Source organism: Tamandua tetradactyla, chromosome 11 (genome assembly GCF_023851605.1).
Source record: "Tamandua tetradactyla isolate mTamTet1 chromosome 11, mTamTet1.pri, whole genome shotgun sequence".
Classification (NCBI taxonomy): Eukaryota; Metazoa; Chordata; class Mammalia; order Pilosa; family Myrmecophagidae; genus Tamandua; species Tamandua tetradactyla.
The window spans coordinates 41055728-41082615 of NC_135337.1; the positions used below are offsets into that span (position 1 = coordinate 41055728).

Consider the following 26888-nt stretch of genomic DNA (forward strand, 5'->3'; position numbering starts at 1 on the left):
TGGTTTTCCTGGATTTTGGTATGACAGATGATTTGGATTGTATCCTTGACATTTTCGTTATAATGTTAGCCAATTCCCTTACTTTTCACTTTTTGTAAAAAAAAAATTACTTTATTTACACACACTCCATATTGTTAGTCAATTCTTGATCCTATGTAAATCATCTATTTTAGTAGGTAGTCGTTCTGTTTACATTTAGTTTGTAGGCTCTGACCCACTTCTGTGGGCTTTATTTCCAATGATATTTTAATTTTCAGTGCTATTTTGCAGTGCTTTTTCGTCTGCTTCATTCACACGGTGCTGACCCCTGCTGGTGCTGTCTGTGGGGGTGTGAGGCCCTCCCCAGGGCTTCTACCTTCTTTGTGGTAGTGGGGGAGGGCACATAATCTGCTGCCTGGGGTCTCTAGGTGTAGGGCGGGGAGGCACCTGTCTTTGCTGATGCTGCTTCTGCTGGTGGATCATATTGCCTGACAGTGTCTTGTTTATGAAGTTGGGTCTGGGGCTCTCCATAGGTCCCTGTTAGACTTTTCCTTTCCTGTGTCCTTTGGCCAGAGAGAGCAATCTTTTCCTTTGTTCTTCTCTTTACTTCTCTTTGCTTTCCCTTTTTTCGTGAATACCTGATGGTGGTTATGGGTTGCAGGCCTTTCCAGCTCCCATTCTAGGCATACATGGGAGATGAAAAGAAAACTGAGGGAACTCGGCACGTAGGAGAAGCTGGTGTGACTTCTTACTTCCAGATTTCAGCATTCTTTTGTTGTTGTCTGGTAGATAATTTTCAGGGCGTGTAGTTATATCTGTGGAGGGAAGAGGTGTCAGGGGGCAAGGAAAAGTGAGTACATGCTTTTTTAAATGTACTTTGTTACTCAGTGAAAAGTATTCCATAAAACACTTCTGCTGCATACCAAAATGCGGTAGCACTGGGTATCGAAAATGGACAAAGTGAGCCTGTTTCTTCAAGGAAAACCACTAACAGTATTTATTTCCAAAGTTAAAATTTGAGCTTGTAAATGAAAATCAGAATTTTGTAAAACTTATATCCATCAATGTGAGCTTGCCAGCATTCTAGTACTTAAAGGCTTTTCTGATGAAATGACTTAGTAATTTTTTTTTGGACATTTTATAAGAAAAATGAGTCAACATTTGTAAGACTTGTATAACTAAGTAAATCAATAAATATAAAATCTTATACAGGTAGAGAGTCTATTCAAAGTGTAAAATAAACCAGTGGATTTTAATGTAACAGAGAATGAAAACTTTGCTGATGTAATTTCAGATTGCACATTGCAGCAAATCTAAAAAACTGTCACTTGTTGTATTTTGGTATAGTATCAAATAATAATATCCATAACTTTATGGAAAGACTATTAAAATACTTTTCCAGCTGCATATTTCTGTGAGACCAGATTTGCTTCATATATACTTCAAACAAAATGATATAAATTAATTGAATGAAAAAGCAGATATGAGATGCAGCTGCCTTCTAATGAAGCCAGATATTAAAATGCCTCTATGAAGCCAGATATTAAAAGGATTTGAAAAAATATAGACGAATACCACTCTTCTCATTCATTTTTTTTCTTTTGGCAAATTATAGTTATTTTTAATAACATGTTTTTGTTAACATGGAATGACTTCATTATTGTTATTTAAAAATCAACAGAAAAATATACATCATAGGCATTTATCATTTAAATTTTTAATGTGGCATATATCAATATAAACCCACAAAAGCAAAACTCTTTGAGGTCCTTAATTTTAAGAGTTTGAGAATTGGTAGTCTACAAGGACAAAACAAGGAGAAAAGTGAGAACAGAGGCATAGCCATGTTGAATCTCACACTTGGCAAAAGCAGGGCATAGATTTTACCAACTTGTTCCATTTCCTCTTTTTCCTGCTTCTCCTTTACTACCTTCATTTTCACATAGAATACGTTTTTTTCACACTGACTCATTACTATACATTTCTCTCTTCCAGAATAAATATGATAAATGGACCAATAGATGTCCACAGTACAATCTTCACAAAATAAAATCCCTCAAAATTATCCCTGCCCCAATATAAATATATATAGAAATATAAATATATATTTTTATGAATTAGAATAATAATAAATATTGATGCAGTAATGACTTATGTAAGGATGTGTAATTTAGAAGATTTTATTAAGAACTGACTTAAACATAATATAAGAAGCCATATTTGATTTACCTTTTTTTTTTTTTTGACATGAGCAGGCACCGGGAATCGAACCCAGGTCCTCTGGCATAGCAGGCGAGCATTCTTGCCTGCTGAGCCACCATGGCCTGCCCTGATTTACCTTTTGATTTTGATTATTGATATGGCTTTTTGTTTTACACTTTTCCTCAGTACTTTGTTGAGGTGTAATTTGTATATGATAAAGTGTGCAACTTGATAAATTTTACAAGATTTTGGTAAATAGCTTTTTTATTTATTTATTTTTTTGCATGGGCAGGCACGAGAAATTGAACCCGGGTCTCCGGCTTGGCAGGCAAGAACTCTGCCTGCTAAGCCACCATGGCCAGACTGATAAATAGCTTTTGAAGACATAAGGTAGTTTGTAATAGTATGGACATGCACAAATACAATAAAAACACCTGAGACTATCAGTGAAAAAATAAGATGAAATAATCAGGGGAGAGATTAGCTTTGAAATGCTCTGAAATTCTGTATGTTTATTAGGGCAGAGTTACATGTGATTCTGAATTTTCTAAATTATATGTAAAGAGGGACAAACAAAAACTTTAATGATTAATTGGAAACTGATCCATAAGAAAAACAAACATGTTACTAAGGAGAAACAAAATTGTTCCTATATTGAATCCAGTATGAAATTTGTCCCATGATTTCTTACTTTCTTTTTATTTAAATTTCTTATTGTGAAATACTACATATATACAAAAAAAAAAGCAATACTTTTCAAAGTACATTTTAACAAGTAATTACAGAAAAGATTTCAAAGTTTGGTATGGGTTACCATTCCATATTTTCAGGTTTTTCCTTCTTGCTGCTCCAAAACACTGAAAGCTAAAAGAAAATACCATTATAGTGATTCAGGGGTCATACTCGTTTGTTAAATCCTACCTTCTCTGTTATAACTCCTCCTTCTCCTTTGATTCTACTCCCAGTGCATAGGGATCTTTGGACTATGCCCATTATAACTTTTTCATGTTGCAAAGGGGTGTCAACAGTATAGGATATGAGGGTGGAACTTACTGATGTTTTTGGAGAGGTTGGCCCCTCTGGGTTTCAGGATTTATCTGGCCTAGGAACCATCTGGAGGTTATAGATTTCAGGAAAGTAAAGTTAGTACATCCCATAGTTTCTTTTAAACTGGATTCAGTATAGTGTCCTCACAGCTAACTGTGAAATTCAACAGTCTATTTTCTATAAAGTCCCTTAATAAAGGCTCATGTTGTAGTTACATGTCTTTGGGGAGAATCACTTAATTTCTCAAAGTCTGACATGAGAATAATATTGATCTTGATTATATAAAGATCATATAGTATGTGCCCAAGAAATGATAACTGTTATTCTTCTTAAAGAAGTTCTGTTAGGCTGTGACCAGCAATGTGGTGTAGTTCAGGCAAATATCTCTGATAACCTGACTTAATCCACAGAATGGATGTTATGGTCTCAAAGGATGAAAGTTCTGCATTTCTTTTGGGAGTCCTTCAAACGTATTATTCATAGCTGAGATTTTGAAGGGCAGTACATTTGAAGTTTTACTCCATGAAAACTTCCTGTATTATTTGTTTCCAGTAAAGTATAGAATATCATGATTTGAGAGTTAGCTAGATGAGTGATAGAAAGAGATTTATCAAATATATTTACCTGAAAGAGATTTATCAAATATATTTACCTGAATCAAAGAGCATAGCACCTCTGCACAAAAGTGTGCTAAAGGGTGATCCCACACAGGTTTTAAAACTTCCTCCAAAGATAGTCTTGGGTTTTCTCCAAAAGAATGAGTGATGGATATCTGAATTTATGGCATAGAACATGGCTCCAAAATGCCCATGTTGGCAAGCATGGTCTATTTATGCACAAATAATATGGAAGTGTAAATTTTTTCTTCAGAACAAAATAGTGTTCCTGCGGTGTTTTTTAAAACATCAATCAGGTCTCTATCAAGGGAAAGATAAAACAAAATTGTTGAAGTTTAATAAATTCTCACTTAATAGGAGTTGACATATGCCCTAGGCTTTATATGTATTTTTCAGTTGAACAGAGTCGTAAACTCAGTTGGTGGTAATTGTGAGAGCATTCCAGGGGGTACTTTGCTTCCTTAGTGGTCTTTTAAGGTCAGTTGTCAAAGTAATATGATGACTATTTGATTTTTAAAAATCGTTTGAGTCTTTTCTCAGAGTAGAATTTTCTTTTGTTAATAATTCCGTGAGCAAACCTTGTAATTTTCATATACATTGCACATCATAAAAAGTCTTCTTGGGCTACCTAGAGAAGACTAACTCAGATTCACGCTGTTGTCTGCAGGCTACTGGAGCTACAGCATGGGTTCCTCTCTTCTTAAGAAGGCTCAGAAGAAAGAAGGTCCCAGCCCAGATCCAGATCCCTCCTATACAAAATAATTCAGTGGGAAGTCATGATCATGGGTTCTGAGTTCATTAGGCACTCTTAAGTATGTGATGAGGAAAGTGCAAGGGTAGTTTAATGGTAGAATTCTCACTTGCCATGCGGGAGACCTGGTTCAATTCCCAGTCCATGCATATCCCCAAACAAACAAAAAATTCAACAAATGTTGCTACAATAATGAGATATTCACATGGAAAAAGAATCAAATGTGACTCTGGCCATACAGCATACAACAACAAAAAAAATGTGATGAACTAATGAATGAATTAGAAGTCAAGTTTATATCTTAGTTCTCATAACTTTTTGAAATGGAAAGTAACTAATTTACTAACATAGCCAAATTTCTTCAATATAAGTAATTTCCACTTTTGTCACGATCAGGTTAAAGTTTCAGGGTTTACATTAATGCTCCTGCTATAATTTTCATTTAATTCTTCTTCCTCAGATACCAAAACATCTCTTCCTGTTTTGGGAAAGTCTTCTGTTATAATTTCGATTTAAGCTGATTCTTGTATTTTCCTCTTAGTTACAAAAATATTGAAATATTAGATTTAATGCCACTTCTGAGCCTTGCTTTCATGGTTGAAATTTGTAGTTTCTCAGAGGAAAACTGCATGATTATATTTGAATTTTGGCCAAGATAATTTCTTCTTCATAATATATAAAACCTTGAATATACCATTCTAGAAGATGATTGAGAAATGCAATCCTTTTTTTTTTTTTTTTAAGTGACTGTATTTATCTGCCCTGTTAGAGTTTTGGATGTAGTTGGGTTAAGGGTCCCTTTGTTAGGTGGTGTCCTCTAATCCATGGTTTCTTGTCTGTGAGGAGCCAGATAAATGGACTGGGAAGCTGAAGGAGAAAAGATTCCCTGATTTGAACAGTCCCCTGGTCACCTTTGAAACTCAATCTCCCTTTCTGACTGGTGTCTGCATCATTTTTATTCTGATGGTCTACTTAAGCAGCTGCCTCAGATTCCATAATGAATGAAGGCTAGTTATTTTAACTCTATTTGGTAGGTGAGATAGATGTTATATAAACCTAATGGATTTAAATGAGGAAAATAGGAAATTCATTGTTTTGTTATAGGTTACTAAAGGGAATTATTTTCAAAGTACATTCTGGTATAGTATAAGTGAAAATAGTTACATAACTCTTGTCGGTGGCATTAAATGAATAAAGAAAACATTGCTGTTTTCTAGAAACTTGCCTAAATGGTCCAATCTTGGAATCACATTATAGCTTTGCAACTTATTATTTGTACCCACCTTCCCTTTTTTCTGGTTAGAAAGAGCTGAATTTAAATTGGAATTCAAATATAGCAAGCCTTAAATTTTGTATACTCCAGTCCTTCTCTCCGTGCTCTGAGAGGAAGTACTTGGCTTGTGACCAGTTCTTTACCTTCTTTGGACATGACAAAAACTGTGGATGCTGCAGACTGTGGCTTCCTGAGATGAATCAGCGATGCTCTCTGCCAGTCGGCTCCAGCTGCGGCTCACTGCTGACTGGAATCGCTGGGCCTGTAGATTTAAGAGAAGCTGTGTAAAGTAGAAGGTCATAAGGCCATTTGATTTGGGCCCAAAACTTGAAACAAAAAATGGTATGCGTTTTTTTTCCCCCCACATGTTAATATTTCATGATACATTTGTAACTGGAAATTTTGAAGATTAACTTTGCAGAGAGATTTGTAGAATTTTTCAAGTGGATTCATTCCTAAAACTGTTTGTTTTTTAATAGAGCAGTATGTGTATATACTTTCTGATATTCTTCCAGTTTTAATTCTTATTTCTCTCACGTTTAAATTTTAAATTATTTTTTCCCAGTCCTAAATATATTTTGGTTCTTATTTTATCTAAATTCATGTGTTGTTTACATACTAACCAGTTTTAATATATACTATTGGTCCATGAAAACTATTAAATATCTTAATTATGCAGATCTCTATGAAAATATAGGACTTTTGACTGATCAGGGATTTATATAAGGCATTAAAATCTTTATGTATATTTTATTTGAATAATCAAAAAGTTCCAATATTTCAGTCAAGTTATGAAGTGGAAAGTACTTGATAAAATACCTGTATGTATATAAAAATAAATGATGAAGAGTTTGATAGCATGAAGAAGTCAAGTTTGGGGAGAATCAATGGTTATTTATTTCTTCTTTGGTTAGCATTTTAGTGATTTTTCCCTCATTATTGTTCATGAAATAGAAACAAAATCACAGCTGATTTAGTGTATTTCAGTTTGTAAGTGTTCAATAAGTATCTTCAGTATTAAAAGGAAATATGAAAACAGAAATTAGAAAAGTCCATTTACTGTTAAAATGGATAAAAGAAACTCTAATCCGGTAGTGTCAAAAATGAAAATTAATTATATTAAAGACATTTGGCTATGTTATCAAATTAGTTACTCATAATTTCAGAAAAGTTATGGGGGTTAGGATATAAATTGAACTTTTAGTTCATCCATTAGTTCAATACATATTTAACGGTGCCTAATGAACTCAGAACTCATGAACACAAGAATAAGTAAATTCATATTTAAATGTGAAGAAAACTTATAAACTACATATTAGAAATGAATAATTTCTTGAGCCATTCTTTTAAAAGCAGTTAGTATGGAAAAATCATACTGAAAAATAATTCAAATAAATAAATAAGCATTCTCTGACTAATGTCAAAACAAACAGCAATAACAAAAAACATACCAGCAAATGTATCTACTTAATGCAATGGAAAAATACAGACCTCATTAAACCCCTAGAAAATGTTCTTGTCATTGTAATATTTAGCTTGGTAGATTTGCTGTCAATTGCATGGCTGGTAAAAACAATGTAGGCTAATCCAGATAAAACTACCTTCAAAGTTTATTTTCCTTATGGTTTAATGCCATCTTTGGTGGAGAAGAGTATCATCTAGATTACCTGTGAATAAACCAGCTAGCAAAGTAACTCCAGTGGTAATTTGTGATAATTCAGAAAGATGAAAGATATGATTCACTTTTAGTAACATATTTTATATCCCCTAAATTTTATGTATGAAGTAATGAAGAGCTGCTGTACAAAATTTTTAAAAATTATGTTCCACTGTGTATCAGATTCTGTGTTTGTTCGTATTGATATCCATTGTCCTTTCCATTAAAGAACTTTAAATAATAAAAAAAATTAAATAAAATGAGGTAGGTGTTAGTGTGATGCACTGATGGACAGTTAATTGTGCCTAAGAGAAAGAAGGAAGAAAGGGGCTTGGATGCTGGGTAAAGAAAAGGAAGATATTCCAGGATTAGAGAAAAACACAAACGTATGGAAGTTTGAAAATGGTTGAATGTCTTTTTATCTCTCATGTTTTGTATATAGCTAGAATATGTTTTAAACTTAATTTGACTGCATACTATGTTAAGAAATAGGAATTACATCTTGACCTTGTATACATGTGTTTGTGCACAGTTACAGAAACTGAAAGAAATTTCAAGAAGCAGTACTTAACAGTTAATACTTTTCCTACTACATACAATGCATTCTGACACTGTAATATTTTCTATCCTATTCTATTTTATTCTATTCTTTCTATTAAAAATGCTTACTGAGACTCACAAAATAATTTCATGACCCTCTGTGGGTCATAGTCTGTACTTAAAAACTGAGCAAAAACAAACAAAAATGTTGTACTAGAGCCCAGAATTCACGGGGAGGCCCCTTTCATACCAAATATGCAGATTTGCAAAGGAACTATTTGGCTCTTTCTCAGCAGGGTTTCACGATTTTAAGGAACAGTTGCTTTGAAAGATTAATGGCTTTGACATATTTGCAGCTCAGAAGGCAGCATGGTATAGTGCAAAGATTTCAATTTCCGGAGTTGAGCAGACTTATTCAAATGTTAGACAAGTTGCTTAGTCTCTTTGAGTGTCCATTTCCTCATCTGTAAAATGGAATTAATAAAACAATCTATGAAGATTAAATGAGATAGCACATTATTTAAAGCAGTCGTTCCCAAATTTGGCTTTGCCTTTAAAACACTTGAGGAGTTTTAACTAATCCTTATGTCTGGGCTGCACCCCGGACTAATTAAATCCGAATCTTTAAGACTTGGACCCAGTCATCAATAATTTTTGAAGCTCCTCTAATGCAGTCTAGTTGAAACATCTGATTTTAAAGACGTAGGGCAATGTGTGGGACATTTGATACATGTCTGGTTCCCTTGAATATTAACAATTAACCTTTTATATAGTGCTCGTTATGAATAAGGTACTGTTTTAAGCAGTTTCATATCTTTTAGTAAACACTATGTTTTATTTTGTTATACTGTTAAATAATGGAGTAATTTATGGCTGAGAGGCAAGGGAAACCTCTGCTTACTAGAGAAAAAAATGGTGCTTAAAGCATCAGGAGCATAGTTAGTTACCTTTGCAGTTATTTCGATGATTTGTAGAATTGTCTTAGATATAGATTGACACCTTGAAAAATATTTTGGATTAAAATTGAAACGTTAAACAATGACTTATAGGGGACATATAGCAGAATCAATTTGAAAAAGATAAGTACTTCAGACATATAATCTTAATTGTAGCAGAAAAACATTAATATTATATAGTATGATCATGTCTGATATGTTTTCTATATAGTACGAAAAAGTGAGCATTAACTTACAAATGCTTCTCCCATAATACCATTCACTTGACACCAAAAATCTGCTAGGTTTAATGTCCTGTTGACAGGAATATTTTTTAAGTGTTTAACAAGGTTCTTGTTTTTCCATTTCATTAAATTGATGTAAATATCAGTAATAGTCTGCTGATTTTTTTTTTTTGTGTGGCTTTGGTCTTAGAAAGCTTATTTATTTGTTGAAATTATTTTTCAATATGATTATTTCCAAATTAGCTGCTTTTAAAAGAAAATATCAGGGAATATTCATGTAAAATATTTTTTATTAGTTTTCTTGGTGTTTAAAAATTATTTCAATTATTGTCATAGTCTTTAGTTTGTGTCCTAGTTTTCAACAACAACTTCTATAATGGTACCTGAGAAAGCATTAAAATTTTCAAAGGTGTATGTGTTACTTACACTTAGTACATATTCAAATAGCAAAACAAAAGATAGTTACCTGTGTTCAGGAAATGGATTTGTAAATTGTAATGCATGTTTATCTTGCTTTTTTCCTTTGTGCATTTTCTTTCAACCTATTCAATTACTAAAACATATGTTGGATACCATACTTTCTCTTAGAACAGTACCTGGTACTTAGAAAGTATTTAATAAATGTAGGCTGTTGTCTACTGCCAGTGATTTATAAAAATGCATTTTGCAAATGTGTGTTGTGGTAGAGTCAGATATTTGCAAATAAGTTAAAAAAAATTTAAAATTTTGTGGCTGAAGAGTAAAAATTGATCTTTCTACTTGTCAGTTTTTACTGCTTAAAATTGAAATTCTTAGTATACCAACAGGCATGATATATTTAAAGTTGAAACTAAGTATTTAAAATTAAAGTGTCTCATTCCTGAAGGGGAAAATAGCTCTGTTATTAAGGAAATTATGAAAGTTGAAGAATTGTAGAACTAAAGAAATACTTAATCCTTTTTATTGCTAGCTTTTGTAAACATAAGATTGATTTCATTCAATAGCACTGGAAAGTTTTGAGAGCACATAGTAGAGAATTGATGAGTATTTTCTGAATGTGGAAGGATAGGCTTTAAATGAAGGATCCTTTGTTTTCAAAGGATTACAATATGATAAAATTCAAGCTAGGAATTGTCCACTAGGATTGGATTCTAGAATTGGTGAGAAGTATTTCAACCATTGACTTGTATCTTATGAAGACTGTCATGTATTGTCAGTATGATTATCTGCCATGTAGTCTTACTCTGCTGTTGTCATCCTCAGATTACCTCCTCTGAGTTGTGGAACATAAGAATCTCTTGTGATTGAAAACTGAAATCGAAAATGCATCATACAGATAGGTATGGCATGGTCAGAGACTGTGTGATTTACTTAGGATTAATGAACTAAATATATTTTGTAGAGGCTAATGAAATCATGCTTTCCGACATGACTCTGAAAATGCTGGCATGATTTTTGTTGAAGAAAAACTTAACTGTCAGTCCGGGCCTCCTATTCTCTTTTCTCCTTTCTCTTTCCCTTCCTCTTTCTTCCTTCCATTTTCTTATGAAAATTAACTGTATCCTTTTGAACAACTTTTCCATATAGATACAGTATGATAGGCATTTATATTCATTTTTAATTCCTGTGTATGAGAGTGCTTGAGATGTGTTAAAATGATGCTAATGAAAATAAGCCTTCCTGCTGGCTGTCATTAGCATTAGACTCTGTGCTGTGTAAGGTGATATGCTTATATTTCAATCATCTGCTGGTGCTCAGTAGAGAGTCACTCTAGAGGACAGTCTTGGTAGGAGAGATTTGATTTATTTCAAAGTGTGTAGAAGTATAGGGATGAACTTGCAGCCTGGTTGCAGGGAGGCAGAAAGATCAAGTTTTTCTTTTTTTTAGTATGTTGTATAGTGGGGGTCATATTTTATTCTTTTTCCATGTGACTGTACCATTATTGCAGCAACATTTGTTGAATGTTTTTTGGGGGGAAGTGCATGGTCATGGAATCAAACCCAGGTCTCCCTCATCGCAGGCCAGAATTCTACCACTGAACTACCCTTGCACCCCCGAGATCAAGTTTTAAAAAAAGCAATGAACTTGGTGTCAGAGCTGGGTACTAGGTAAGGCTATGGCCTTGGGCAAGTCAACTATATTCTTAAATCCCAGTTTTTTCATTTGTTGAATGAAGAAAGCAATCCTTATTAGGTTGACCTCTGCTTTGGTTTGCTAATGCTGCCAGAAAGCAATATACCAGAAATGAATTGGCTTTTATAAGGGGATTTATTATAAATTAGATTCTAAGTCCATGAAAATGTCCAAATTAGGGTGCCAGCAACAGGATACCTTCTTGGAGGAAAGGCATCTCGCATCCCGGACACCTCTGTCAGCTGGGAAGGCACATGGCTGGTGTCTGAGGTCCTTACTCCCTGTTTGTTGCTTTCAACTTCTGATTCCAGTGACTTTCTCTCTAAGCATCTGTGGGTCCTCACTTAGCCTCTCTGGGGCAAACTCTGAATTTCTTCTCTTAGCTTCCCTTGGCTCTTTCCAGGTTCTGGCTATTTCTCTTAGTCCTTGCTTAGCACTTGGAGTTTTTCTGTCTGCATCTCCAAATGTCTCTGTCTGCTCTCTGTATTGGTTCTTTTAAGTACTCCAGTAAACTAATTAAGATCCACATTGAATGGGGAGGGCCCACATCTCTGTGGAAAAAATCTAATCAAAAGACCCCACCCAAATAATGGGTCTGCCCCACATGATTGGAAAAGAGCATGGTTTTTCTGGGGTATATAACAGTTTCAAAGCAGCACAGCCTTGTAGTGTAATAAAGGTAAAGGGATCAAGACTGTGAATGTGGAAGTAAAACTCTTTGCTCAGAAGTGATAAGATACCCAGTCTTACCACTTATGGCAGTTTAACTTCATCAACTCATTTGCATAGCGCAAATATTCATTATTCATTTATTCAACAAATACATATTGAATGCCTACCATCTCCCAGCTTTTCTAAGTGCTTGGGAAATAAATGTGAGCAGAACCAAACATAATCCCTGTTCTTTGCAAGGTTATAGCCCAATAAAAGATAATTAAATAATGAAACATAAATGTATAATTACCATGATAAATGCTGTGAAGGAAAGGTACCCAATGCTGTGAGACTAATGTCAGGGCAGGTGGACTCTAAGCAAGGACTAGGGACAGGACAGAGTGGATTTCAGGCAGAAAGAATAGCATGTACAAAGTCCATGTAGTGGGACTATGTGGTGGATGGTAGAAAATGGAGAAGGGAAAGTTGGCTCAGGATGAGATTGGAAGGCTAGGCACTTCTATATATTGGAAGTTCCATTAGGGAAGCAGAACTGCTAAGAGTAATATGGAGTAAGCTATTTATTGTAAGGATGAAAAGTCTTAAGAGGGCTTGTTATCTCGTACCTGGTGGTGGGTCTCTAGGCCAGAAGTCAAAAAGAAAAGGTTGACGTGAATGGGAGCCCACTAGGACAAATTGAAATCCAAAAGGACAAACTGGAATTTGCATTCTACACTCTCTTCATCCATCCTTGGCATGTGGGCAGCCTCCAGGAGGAACTGGTGCCTTTTGCCATGAAGCTGCATGTGTGTCTGGCTCAGAGAGGCTGTATGCCCTAGTTCCCAGAAGCTGAAGAAGATCTGGCAGGTCCTGGAGGAGCTGCAGGTTCAGATGCTGCCCTAGACCAACAAGAAAAGCTAGCAGATCAGTATCAATATTGTGAGCAACAACAATGCTTAATGGCCTATTCTGACCTTCAAAGCATAATGGTTGCTGCTTTACTTCTGCCTTCAAAATCTCAGGCAGATTCCTATTGTAGCCACCTCTACCTGAAATCATGCAAGGAGGGGAATCTAAGGAAATATTTTTAGTTAAACAAGGTTGACTAGTACTGGGCTTTTGGATTTCATCATGCTGTAACCTAGAAGTTAGGATTTAAGAAATGGTTATTATTACTGAATCATTATGTATATGTTGTTTTACTTTCTAGTATTTTAGAATAGGCAGAGGGAAATATTTGAAATGTCTGAACTGTAATCCAGCTGCTTTGATCTCTGATAATGTTGTATAACTCTATAGCCTTTATCCTGTGGTTGTAAAATCCTAGTGACTGACCCTCACTTATATCTCCTTATCCTGTTTTTCAACTTTCGAGTCTTATGATCACAAAAGACAGCCACTGATGTTTGTTAATGAAGGGCCTTGAGTCAGTCTAACCCACCCCGATTCCAAAGCTATCTTGATAGATAGAGCTGAATCTAACTAAAATTGGTCTGCCTGACATATGCAGTAGCTTAAACTTTAACCTATAAGAGACCTCAACTTCATTATAATACAAAAATCTCACACAAAATCTTATTAAGGCCTCCATTTTCTTACATACCTTCTGTGTCTAAGCATGTAATCAATCTGCACATGCTCAAATAGAGAATCTCTAACCTTGTTATCTCAAGTCATTGTGCTCATTATCCTAAAACCTGCCCATCTTTTGGTATTATAAAACTGTCAGAGCTACTGGAGTTCAGGGAGACAGGTTTCTGATCATCTGCTTCATGCCTAGCAATAAACACTTTCTCTCTCTCTGAAACTCCAGTGTCTAAGAAGTTGGTCATTTGAGTGCATCGGGAAGAGAACCCACCACTTTTGATTGGCATCAGTGTGAACACTGGAAAACAATCAAAGAGGTTTAAGTGAGTGGGGGTGGTAGGGGAAAGGAAAATGAGGGCGTAACATGATGAAATATGCAACCAGATGTGCACTTTTGAATCTGCATTGTAGAAAATGTATCAGAAGGGACTGAGTGGATGTCACCAGTAGATTTAACAGGAACCTAGAACAGTATTCCAGTGAGAGGGATACTGCTTAGAGAGAGGAAAATGATAATATCATGAATTTGGTTCTGGACATTTTGAGTTTGCAGTAGCATGAGCATAGCCAGATGGAAATGTTCATTAGGTAGTATTAGTATTAGTCATATCTGTAGAATTACTACAAAGAGTGGTAGTAATTCTTCATATTACTATTATTGACTTAATTTTAAAAACCATTTCTTATTTATTTATTAATGGATACTCAGTACCCTCCTCATTCCCTGTCATAAATGGACTGATTTTTATATCCCTTCCCCATTCTTTGACTAAATCTTTGCTTAATCAGTCTTTTTTCTATCTTTTCCCAAGGCTAGTCACTCTACCCCTATTCATTTCATCTCCTTCTAGTTCCTAGGAAATCTAGTTTACAGGTCAACAAACTTTTTCTATCATGACTACTCAACTCTGGCTTTGTAGGGCGAAGGCACCCATAGACTGTATAGAAGCAAAAGCATTACTTTGTTCCAGTAAGTCTTTATTTACAAAACTGGCAGTGGGCCAGATTTGAGCTGTGGGTTAAACCTTTACTCCATTAGGTGTTTCATATCTTTTATTTTTAATTATACCCAACCCACTAACCTCAAAAATATTTAAGTTTCTTGTATCATCCAACCCCCCCACACCCTGCTCCTGAAAAAAATCCTTTCCCTTAGACTTTCTTTCCCCTGAACTATACATGTCATTTTAATTTTCCTCTTTATTTTTTGAAGGTCATCTCTTTCTGCTTCTGTTAGTTAACCTTTGGCAATTTGACTTTTCCTTTAGCTCTCAAAAATAATTATGACTTCCACTTTGCTAAATAAGAAGACCTCTTTTTGGTCTTCTTTTGTGATCTTTCTGTAGCATCTTTTATGGTTACCTATATACAATAATCTTCTGGAAACCTTGTCTTCCCCAGCCCTGAATTCTCCCCATTCCTCCTATCTCTGTGATGATGATATATCACTGCCACTTTGTGTATAAACTGTACAGATCTTAAGGGTACAGCTTGATGGGTCTATACATGTGTATACACTTGTGTAACCATTACCCAGGTTGAGATCTTCGACATTTCCATTACACATGAAGCTCCCTCATGCCTTTTCCCAATCAATTACCCTTAACCTTACCCTAAATCTAACCTTTATTTTGACTTCTTTCATTTTAGATTTTGTTTTGCTTGTTCTTGAACCTTATATAAATAAAATCATATAGAATATAGTCTTTTGTGCCTGGTTTCCTTCAGTCATCATTAGGCTGATAGTCATCCATGTTGTGTGAATAGCTGTAGTTTGTTTGCTTTTATTGCTGTCATTCTCCATTGTGTGAATATACCAGAGTTTATTTGTCCATCTTACTCTTAATTGATATTTGGGTTATTTCTGGCTTTGGGAAATTATTACTGGTACTGCTATGAACATTCTTGTGTAGTTCTTTTAGTAGCCATATGCCCTTATTGGGATGGCTAAAGTTTTGAAATAGAAAATGCCATTAAAATGTTTGAAGAATGCATTAATGGAAGGCTTTGGAAATATGGATCTAGAGTTTGAGCTAGTTAGGAACTAGAGGTAGATGGTCTAAATCCCTTTTTCCCATCATTCCTTTTCCTCTAGTCCACTCTTACCTTCTACTTTTAGAATGTCTAGGACTGTTGGTGAGTTTTACAGGGCAGGGGGACCAGAGTAAGGAGTTTATTACTAGAGATAACAAAGTCACCCACACCTTAGAAGCACAGACAACCAAGTACTGTGTACCAAGAAGCTAGAGGGTAAGTCTGAATGGTCCACAAAATAGAAGAGTCCAGAAGAAGCAGTCAGAGATACAGTACAGAACCAAAAGTCTTAGCAAACTCTAGCAAGAACAGTGGAGTTGATAGAGAAGTGAAAGTTTTTGGCAGAGCAACCCTGAAAGATATCCTAGGGATATGAACCACATACCACCATTCCCCATCATTTGTCTCAGAATCACTCCAATTAGAGTATTTAAGTAAATATAAGATACCTGCTATATAAATACAACAAATAAACAACAACAGCAATGATAGTGTCTGGCTGTCCCAAAACAAATCTCCTGGTACCACTCACCCAAACTTTATTATTATGCCTGAATTATAGGCATAATATGAAAACTAAATCCCAAGCATTAGGAACCGGTACTGACTTTTTATTTCTTTTTGTATGAAAACGGGGGAGTGTCAGTTAAATTTTAAGGCCACATTGGAAATAGATCTATCATTGGGTAAGTGATAGTTGCAACTAAGCTTTGGACAAAAATAATGTAATTCAGGGGTAGTGATTGAGCAGAGGCCTGTTCCTGCCCATATCCTTGGCACCTTACCACTTCATTTTGCCGTCCCAGTTTCAACTGCTTGTCAGTAGCTGCAGATCTTTGCCTGATGGCTTTTTGAGGATTTATCTGAAAGTTTTGGGATTGGTAGTCTCTTTGACCGATGTGATGGTTAGGTTCATGTGTCAGTTTGGCTAGGTAATAGTGCCCAGTCATCTGGTCAAGCAAGTACCGGGCTCTCTCTTGCTGTGAGGACATTCATAGACTTAATCATGAGCACATTGGCTGCATCCTCAGCTGATTACATCTGCAGTCAGCTAAGAGGAGTGTCTTCCGCAATGAGTGGCGCTTAATCTAATCACCTGAAGGCATTTGGGGATCCAGAAGATACACTCTCTCTTTCTGCTTTAGCTAGCCAGCCTCTCCTGGGAGTTCATGGAGGACCTTCATTGGAGCTGGCAGCTCACAGACTGCCCTACAGATTTTGGACTCTTCCTTCCCCACGGTTGTGTGAGACACTTTTATAAATCTCATATTTACAGATGTATCCTGTTGGTCTGTTTCTCTAGAGAACTCTAACTAATGCACCCTCCCAATCCTCTTTTCCTCTTCTGCCCCCCAAGTGGAAAGGAAGTGCCATGGAATTAATGGTCACACAGCACCCCCCACCAGCCCTCAACCAATAATTCATCCGCAGGTGGGTTACTCTGAAGCAGGTGTGTTTTACTTTGGTTCCCAGAGTTTCCTAATGGATTAAGCTCCAGCTTCCCAAAACAGCTTGATAGCACACCTTTCATTTACTGCCTTCTCTCTCCTATCTTGCTTCTCCACTCCCCAACTGGGAGTTTATTCACAAAATAAACTACTTGTACTGAATCATTGTATTAGCATTTGTTTCTAGGGGAACTCAAACTAAGACCTCTTGGATAATAATTCTCTTATTCTTGTTGATTACCAAATTATCTTTTAATTTCCAATTACTTCCTCGAATTTCTACTTGGAAATGCTGTCCATATTTCCAACCTGACATATCCAATTTGAAATCAGGACTTAAAAAAAGAGATGCACAACATTGATTAAAAAGACATTTCTAGGATTTTGTCTCTGTGCTTTCTTCCTCCTGTTCATCTGTAAAGGAAAAAGCTTTTAGTGAATTCAGTATGTACTGTGTGCTCTCAATTTTCTCTGATTTGGATATGAATAGCACTTCATACAAATATAACTTGCACTGTAATTTCACTGCTAGCTGTTTTTACTTGAGTCTTGGCTTGAATTCCTGGAATCAGTTAGTTTACATTTTAATTTACTCTGGAAATGTTAACCTCAGAGGTATTTTAGCAAGTATTCCAAATACCAAAATAAATGCAAAATGTTGTAATTCACAATCATAACCTGTGTGGATTATTTCTGTATTTTTCTCTCATCCCTTAGGGGACTCTGCCAATACTTTTTTTTGGCATGGGCAGGCACCGGGAATTGAACCCGGGTCTCCATCATGGCAGGTGAAAACTCTGCCTGCTGAGCTACTGTGGCCCACCCTGCAAATACTTTTTGATTATCTGCTTAATATACTCTAGGATGTATCCAGGCATTACAATAATCTATACAGGATTAAAGGACCTCTTTCTTATTATGTGCTCCCTGTGTTTCAGTTGTTCAAGTGAGCTATACGGATAGATTGAATTAGATTATGCACTACAGAAAATTTCAGTTCTGGACCAAATAATCCTTTCTTCCATTGGTTTCAAAGAGTATGTGCAGTTCTAAAATATGGACACTGTCTTCCTTACCCCTATGTTCTGAACTACTTTAACCCTAACTTGTTTGACTTTGTTCTTATCTCTAAATATCAGGTTAGGTATATAAATCAGCACCTCAAAATCCAGAAATAATAATCACTACACCGGACTTAATGTGTCTGCTCTAAAACCTTACAATCTAGGCCCCTGTTTTCTTATAAGCATTTCTAAAGGTGACCATACCATTCTTGTTCTTTTGTTTCTGGCTTATTTTGTCTTACCAAATGTCCTATATGTTCATTCACATCGTTGCATGCTTACTTTGTTCCTTTTTGTAGCAGCACAACCTTTGTTCGTAAGTATACTTCATCATTTGCCAATCTACTTGTTTGTCAGTGTATTGTTCAGCCACCTGCATTCATTGGGCATCATGTAGAGGGCCCAAAGTCCACAGTCCATCAACATTCTCAATTTTAGATAATTTCATTGTTCTCAAAGAAAGAAAACCAATAAACATACCCTTGCCAAATAGGAAATCTAAACCTCCTCTTAACTCTTGTCCCTCCCCCCATTATTCACCTTTGCTATTGCTGTGGTAGTGCTGATGGTTTCCTTTTGAACATAGCTCATAGCATGCAATAGCAGGTTCCCCCGTACCCTGAACTTAAAACTTTTTGTACAAGAATCATATCTTTGAAGTAATTCTTGCAAGAACTTATTCATACTTCTAGTGTTCATCAGTGGGACATATAGGTCTATACAACCCCTTTCAATCTTGTTCAATTTCAATATAGTAATTTTACTTATAAACTCAGTAAAGAACCACCTTCACTCCTATCTATTCCCTTACATTGAAGTGCAGCCTCATTAGCTAATGGTTTACCCATCTTTAGCTTCTATGTATCTCTCAGTCCCCTATATTCTGTATTGTAAAAGGTATGTTCTCTGATTACACCTTTATGCTGGCCATAAAAATGGAATCATACAGTATCTATCGTTTTATGTCTGGCTAATTTCACTCAGCATTACGTCCTCAAGGCTTATCTATCTTGTCATGTGCTTCAGGACGTCATTTTGTCTTACTGCTGCATAATATTCCATTATATGTATATACCACATTTTGTTGATCCACTCATCTATTGATGGGCATTTGGTTTGTTTCCATCTCTTGACAATTGTGAATAATGCTGCTATGAACATTGGTGTGCAAATTTCTGTTTGAGTTGTTGCTTTCAGCTCTTCTGGATACATACCAAGTATTGCTATTGCTGGGTCATATACAAATCGGTATTTGGTTTCCTTAAAAACCACCAAACAGTCTTCCATAGTGGCTGCACCATTATACATTCCCACCAGCAGTGCATAAGTGTCCCAGTTTTCCACATCCTCTCCAAAATTTACAGTTTCCTGTTTGTTTAATACCAGCCAGTCTTATAGGTGTGAAGTGGTATCTCATGGTACTCTTGATCTGCATTTTCCTTATAGCCAGTGACACAGAGCATCTCTTCATGTGCTTTTGAGCCATCTGTATTTGCTCTTCAGAAAAATGCCTATTCATATGTTTAGCCCATTCTATAATTGGGTTGTTTGTTCTTTGGTTGTTGAGTCGTATGATTTCTTTGTATATACAGGAAATCAAACCATTGTCTGATTTCCAAATATTTTCTCCCCTTGAGTTGGCTGCCTCCTCACCTTTTTGACAAAGTCTTTTCAAATGCAGAAGCATTTGATCTTGAGGAGTTTCCATTTATCTATTTTTTCTTTTGTTGCTTGTGCTTTGGATGTAAAGTTCAGGAAGCTACCTCCTATTACTAGGTCATGAAGCTATTTCCCTACATTTTCTTATAAAAGCTTTATGGTGCTAGTTTTTATATTTAGGTGTTTGACTCACTTTGAGCTAATTTTTGTGTCATGTGTAAGATAGGGGTCCTCTTTCATTCACGTGGCTATTAATATCCAGTTCTTCCATGCCCAATTATTGAAAAGACTATTTTGTCCCAGTTCAAAGGATTTAGGGGCCTTGTCAAAAATCAGTTGACTGTAGATTGAGTGGTCTATTTCTGCACTCTCAATTTGATTCCATTGATCAATACTTCTATCTTTGTGCCAGTGCCATGCTGTTTTGGTCACTGTGGCTTCATAATAGGTTTTAAAGTCAGGGAGTGTTAATCCTCCCACTTTGTTCTTTTTAAAGGTGCTTTTAGCTATTTGGGGTCTCTTTCCCTTCCAGATGAATTTGGTAATTAGCTTTTCCAAACCTTCCAAGTAGGTTGTTGGAATTTTGATTGCTACTGTGTTGAATCTTAGATCAATTTGGGGAGAACTGACATCGTAACCATATTTGAGTCTCTCTCCATTGAGTTTGATGCTGGCTATCGATTTTTCATATATTCCCTTTATCAGGTTGAGGTAGTCGCCTTTGATCTTTTTTTTTTGGAGTTTTATTATCAGAAAAGGATGCTTAATTTTGTCAAATGCTTTTTCAGCATCAATCAATATGATGTGATTTTTCCCTTTTGATTTGTTATTCTGCTGTATTATTACATTAATTGATTTTCTTGTGTTGAACCCTCCTTGCATTCCAGGTATAAACACCACTTGTTCATGGTGTATAATTCTTTTAATGTGTTGTTGGATTCAATTTTATAAAATTATATTTTATTGAGAATTTTTGCATCTATATCCATTAGGGAGATTGGCCTGTAGTTTTCCTTTCTTATAGCATCTTTACCCAGTTTTGATATTAGTTTCATGAAATGAGTTAGAGTTCCTTTTTCTTCAATTTTTTTTAAAAGTTTGGGCAAGATTGGTGATAGTTCTTTATGGATTGTTTGATGAAATTCCCCTGTGAAGCCATCTAGCCCCGGGCTTTCTTTGTAGGAAGATTTTTGATGACTAGTTAAATCTCTTTACTTGTGATTGATTGTTGAGATCTTCTATTTCTTCCTGAGTCAGTGTAGCCTGTTTGCGTGTCTCCAGGAATTTTTCCATTTCATCTAAGTTGTCTAGTTTATTGGTACATAGTTGTTCATAGTATCTTCTTATGGTTTCTTTTATTTCTTCAAGGTCTGTGGTAGCCCATCCCTTCTCATTTCTGATTTTGTTTATTTGCATCCTCTGTTGTTTTTTCTTTGTCAGTCTTGCTAGTGGCCCATCAATTTTATTGATTTTTCTCAAAACACCGACTTTTGGTTTTATTAATTCTTTCTATTGTTTTTTTGTTCTCCCATTCATTTATCTCTGCTTCAATCTTTGTTATTTCTCTTCTTCTATTTGCTTTGGGGTTAGTTTGCTGTTCTTTCTCAGGTTCCTCTAGGTGTGCTGTTAAGTACTCGATTTCTACTCTTTCTTGTTTTGTAATATAGGCATATGAGCAATAAATTTACCTCTCAGCACAGCCTATGCAGCATCCAATAAGTTCTGATAAGTTGTAGTCTCATTGTCATTCATCCCCAGATAGGTACTGATTTCTCTAGCAATTTCTTTGGCCCACTGGTTGTTTAAGAGTGTTTTATTTAATCTCCTTATATTTGCAAATATTCTCACCCTTTGGTGGTTATTGAGATCCAACTTCATCCTATTATGATCAAAGAAAGTGCTTTGAATAATTTCAATATTTTTAAATTTATAAAGACCTGTTTTGTGCCCCAGCATATGATCTGTCCTGGAGAATGTTCCATGAGCACTAGAGAAGAATGTATATCCTTGTGCTTTGGGTGCAATGACCTATATTTATCTGTTAGGTCTAATTCATTTATCAGTTATTTAACTTCTCTATTTCCTTGTTGATGTTCTGTCTGGTTGTTCTATCTATAGAGGAGAGTGTATATTGAAGTCTCCTACTATTATTGTTGAAACATCTATTGCTCTCTTTAGTTTTGCCAATGTTTGTGTCTTAAACCTTGGACCTTCTTGATTGGAAGCATAAACATTTATGATTTTTATATTTTCTTGGTGAATTGACCCTTTAATTAGTATATAGTGTCCTTCTTTGTCTCTTATGATGTCTTTACATTTAAAGTCTATTTTGTCCAATATCAGTGTAGCTACTGCTGATTTCTTTTGGTTACAACTTGTGTGGGAAATCTTTTTCCATCCTTTCACTTTCAATCTATTTGTATCCTTGTGTCTGAGATGAGACTCTTGTAAGCAGTGCATAGCTGGTTTATGTTTCTTAATTCATTCTGCCAATCTCTATCCTTTAATTGGTAAGTTTAGTCTGCTAACATTCAAAGTTATTACTGAAAAGGCATTTCTTGATTCCACCATCTTATCTTTTTAATTTTATTTGTCAGATCTATATATTCTCTTCTCTCTTTCTTTCTGTATTCTTTAAATTACCCCTAGTGGTACTCTTCAATTCTGTGCCCTTCTCCAGATCTCCCTCTCCTGTCTTTTTTTTTCAGCCAGCAGAACTTGTTTTAGTATTTCTTATAAGGGTGATCTCTTGTTGAAAATTCCTTTCAGGACTTCTTTGTCTGTGAAAACTTTGATCTCTCTCTCAATTTTGAAGGGCAATTTGGTTGGGTACAGATTTCTTGGCTGGAAGTCTTTCTCTTTCAGGATCTTGAATATATCATACCACTGCCTTCTTGCCTCCAGAGTGCTAGTTGAGTAGTGTGAACTCGGTCTTATTTGGTTTTCCTTGTATGTAGTAGATTGTTTTTCTCCTACCACCTTTAGCATTTTCTGCTTCTCTTCAAAATTTGACAGACAATTAGTGTTTGCCTTGGGAAAGGCCTATTTGGGTTAATTGTGTTTGGACTTTGTTGGGCTTCTTTGACTTGAATATCAATGTCCTTTATAAAGGTTGGGAAATTTTCTCCCATTATATCCTCAACTACTCTTCCTAGCCCTTTAATCCTCTCTTCTTCTTCTTGGACTCCAGTGATTTTTATATTTGCATGCTTTGTTTGGTCTATCATGTCCCTGAGATCCAGTTCAATTTTTTCCATCTTTTTTGCCCCTTGCTGTTTTGAGTCTTCAAAGTCAGTTATCCTGTCCTCTATAGCACTTATTCTTTCTTCTGTCTCTTCACATCTGGTGTTATGTGCCTCTAGTATGTTTTTTATTTGGTCAACATATTCTTTCATCTCTGTGATATCCACTATTTTTCTATTTTTCTTTCAAATTCATCTTTATTTTCTTCTATTGTCTTCTTGATCTCCGTTATGCCATTTGCTATCCTACTTATTTTATTAAGTAGAGTTGTATGAACATCTTTGATTTGTTGTTCCAGCATCTGTGTTTTAATTTGGTCATAGGCATGGCTATATCTGTCTGCATTGTGATATGCTTAGTGATCTTTTGCTATCTTCATGGCATGTAAATATCTTGATTGATTTACTTTGGGAGTTGATTTCTTGCAGTAGTCTAAGGCCTTGTGTTTGCAGATGGTTATACGGTTATACAGCAGGGAGTAGGGCATGGGGTGGAGCACTCGGTGTGATGATTTGTTTCAGGGCAGGTATAGGTACACCTCATTTTTGAATTGGGTGAGATGGAGGCTCGGTAACCATGTCTCTAGTAAGCCTGATAATGGTGAGCTTCCTGGAAAAGCTTCTATTATGGAAGGCCAAGTTATCCATAGGATCCAGAATTGTCATCATTAATAACAATGTTGGAGCAGACAATTGCTACAAAGTGGCATTAATTGAGATCTGCACCTGAATAGATTTGACCCTGATATCATGGAAATTTTTTATTGGAATTATTATGAAGTGCATTTTCAGAAATCCCCTTCATTGTTACTGGGATATTTTGAAAATAGTAAACAAGTGAATTTTATATTCTTCTCTCCTATAATTCTTACCTCCCAACAGTCATTTTGCCATTATAATCCTGAGGAAGTGGGAGGAGGATATAAATAGGGGAAGTCATTAAACAGGAAGAAGAAGCAAAAGGCCTGTTCATTCTGGCCCTCCTATATATGTTATAGGAAGAAGGGTATGATAGAAAGTGAAGCTTATGGTGAGAAACCTGGGTCTTAACATCCCCTCTCTGAGCCAAAGCTCTAGATGAAGAGGCATGTTGAGGAGGACACCAAGAGCTCAAGGGCATTTGCCCCTCTTCCCATTTGGGAGTCTGGAAGGAAATCCCATCATAGGGAACCCCTGTGCCAAACTGGAGTGGCAGCACTAAGAGTAAAATTATAGAGGAAGGAAGTGAATTAGCCTCCCAGAGTCTTCCCAAGTACCATATGGTCAGATTTTAAAATAACTGATGGTACTGACTGGTAGACTTTCCAGGGAAATTGCTGCTGTGGAGGCAAAGAGATTTGTAACTGAGGACTGCAGGGTTAATCTCTATCCGGAGAGTTTGGAGTTGTAGCCAGACCTTAGGGGTCTAACAGTACCAGTAAGAGAAGAGGTGGAGTCGGCAAGGAAGAGCTGGAGTTCCTGACAGATTTATTGGCCACACACTTCAGCAACAAATGCCAACAGTTCTAGCAGTGAAAAGGGAGATGAGGGACACCATTACCAAAGACCTGGAAAACAGAACATGAATTAGTCCACATATCAGAGAAGCCTTCATGAGGACACACCGTAAGCTCCAGTGTATTCTTACATGCTGTTTTGGAGAGAAGAGGAAAGGGGTAAAATGAAAAGGCTCAGCATTTAGCCAAAATTAAGAAAGTTAAAATAGCAAGAGTCTTAGACACTGTTAACTGGCAAGTTTAAGTCTCCCTGATTCCTGGCAGTTGGAGGTGCTTGGCCAGTGTTTGAAAAATAAAGAATATACATTTTCTTTGCATATCTGATGCATTTTGGTTATTTAACCCTTATCTGGTATGTGGTTTTCAAATACTGTCTTTCATTGTATAGGCTGCCTTTTTACTTTTTTTTTTTTTTAGAGTTTTAAAAAAATGTTTAATATATGCTTTATAGTAACATTACAAAATGTTTAAAGTGTAGAGAAAAAGAAAATCCAATCATCTATATTCCCCCATCCAAACATAGCAACTATTTCCACACGCATATTTCTCCTTTACAAAATTATAACTTATAAGCATTATTATTTTATGTATCTCAAAGGAAAAAACCAAAGCCACTTAAACCATGAAACTGTGCTCTTAATAAATTTTAAAATGTATATGCATTGAAAGAGCTCTTTTAGTCTTTCATTACAGATTTTTAAAAAACCACATCTTCTCTTGTACATACATTATAAAATTGCTCAAATTTCTCTGCATCAAAGCTGCTCTTCTAAATCACTTTTTTGACTTGACATCATTGATGTCCATACCTCTCCACACCCCATTACTTTCTATGCCTGATCCAACATTTCTTAAATGCTTTCCATTCACAAAGGAAACTTCTGAGGTGTTGGTAATGTTCTGTCTCTTGACGTAGGTGGTTACAGGAATGCATTCAGCTTGTAAAAGTTCATTAAACTATACATTTATGGTACTTGCATTTTTATGTATACGTCAATAAAAAATGTAAAATTTTCAATGCTCTAATTTTTCTCTCTTTAACTTTCTTATGTGCTAGAGTCCCATTCTGTAAATTTTGATGCTGGCCCTTGATCTTAGCAGATATGAACTGAAGATATTAAAATTATTGCCACCAGCCAGATGACAGTCTTGCATAAATGCCTGTACATTTATGAACTTGGTCTGAATATCTTCAGTTCATACCTTTTTACTTTCTTAATGAAGTTCTTTGATGCACAAAGTGTTTAATTTTGAGGAAATCCCATTTATCTATTTCTTTTTTCATTGCTCATGCTTTGGGTGTAAAGTCTAGGAAACTACCTCCTATCACAAGATTTATATGATATTTCCTTACATTTTCTTCTAAAAGTTAAGACATTTTAACTCCAATGTCTAGGACTTTGATCCATTTTAAGTTAATTTTTGTACAGCATGCGAGGCTGGTCCTCTTTCATTCTTTTGCATATGGATACCTAGCTCTCCAAACACCATTTATTGAAGAAGCTGCTCTGTCCCAGGAGGGTTGACTGGACCACCTTATCAAAGATCAGTTCTCCATAGATGAGAAGGTCTATTTCTGAACACTCAATTCAATCCCATTGGCCAGTATATCTATCTTGATGCCAGTACCATGTTGTTTTGACAACTTTAGTTTTGTAATATGCCTTAATGTCAGGTTGTGTGAGACCTCCCACTTCATTTTTGCATATTTGAGTATGAAGTGTCAATTTATAACCGCAGTAAACAATTGCCGCATAGTGTCACCTGTTTGCTGTAATTATGTGTTCATTGTTAATACATCTGGTTACCTGATTCCCAAGTCCTTAGCAATTTGTAATCATTGTAATAAACGGCCCAACAACCTTGACAACAAATTAAGAAACATGAGCTATAAAGCACAGATTTAAGAATTCAGTAAGTACAAATATGCTGTGTACTCACTGTTAAATCCCCACACTTGAATAGCCACAGAAGAAAACATTATGCAATTGCACAGGATTCTAACTGACAGTCACAAGGAGATGTTAAGCAATCAAAACAAGAACAGATTCTGATTTACATATTATAAGTAGGGGAGTATCAAATATATTTATTTCTAAAATTGAGAAGAAAGTTAAAGCATTATTTTTTGAAATATAAAAATTGACATAAATCTTACTTTCCAAGAACGATTAGTAACATTTGAATATTCCCTCCTGATATTTAATTAATACTTATATGTTTATTTATTTTTGTGCAATAAGCACACATAAACATTTCATATTTTACTTTGTTTACTTAGCATGAACTAGTATACCCTTTCCATATTTTCAGTCTTCATAAATATATTTTTAAGATAGCAAATTA

At 35.6% G+C, this 26888-nt stretch overlaps 1 protein-coding gene across 13 annotated transcripts in view; it reads left to right on the forward strand.

The window, feature by feature from the left end:
* TTLL7 (tubulin tyrosine ligase like 7) overlaps positions 1-26888 on the forward strand; it is a 212516-nt gene that overhangs the window by 10159 nt on the left and 175469 nt on the right. The window contains exon 2 of one of the 13 annotated variants that reach the window (XM_077120482.1): positions 10489-10565. The exons of the other annotated variants lie outside the window; for them this stretch is intronic. The gene's annotated coding sequence lies outside the window, so the exon portion shown is untranslated. The remainder of the gene's footprint in view (positions 1-10488; positions 10566-26888) is intronic. 13 annotated transcript variants of the gene reach the window in all.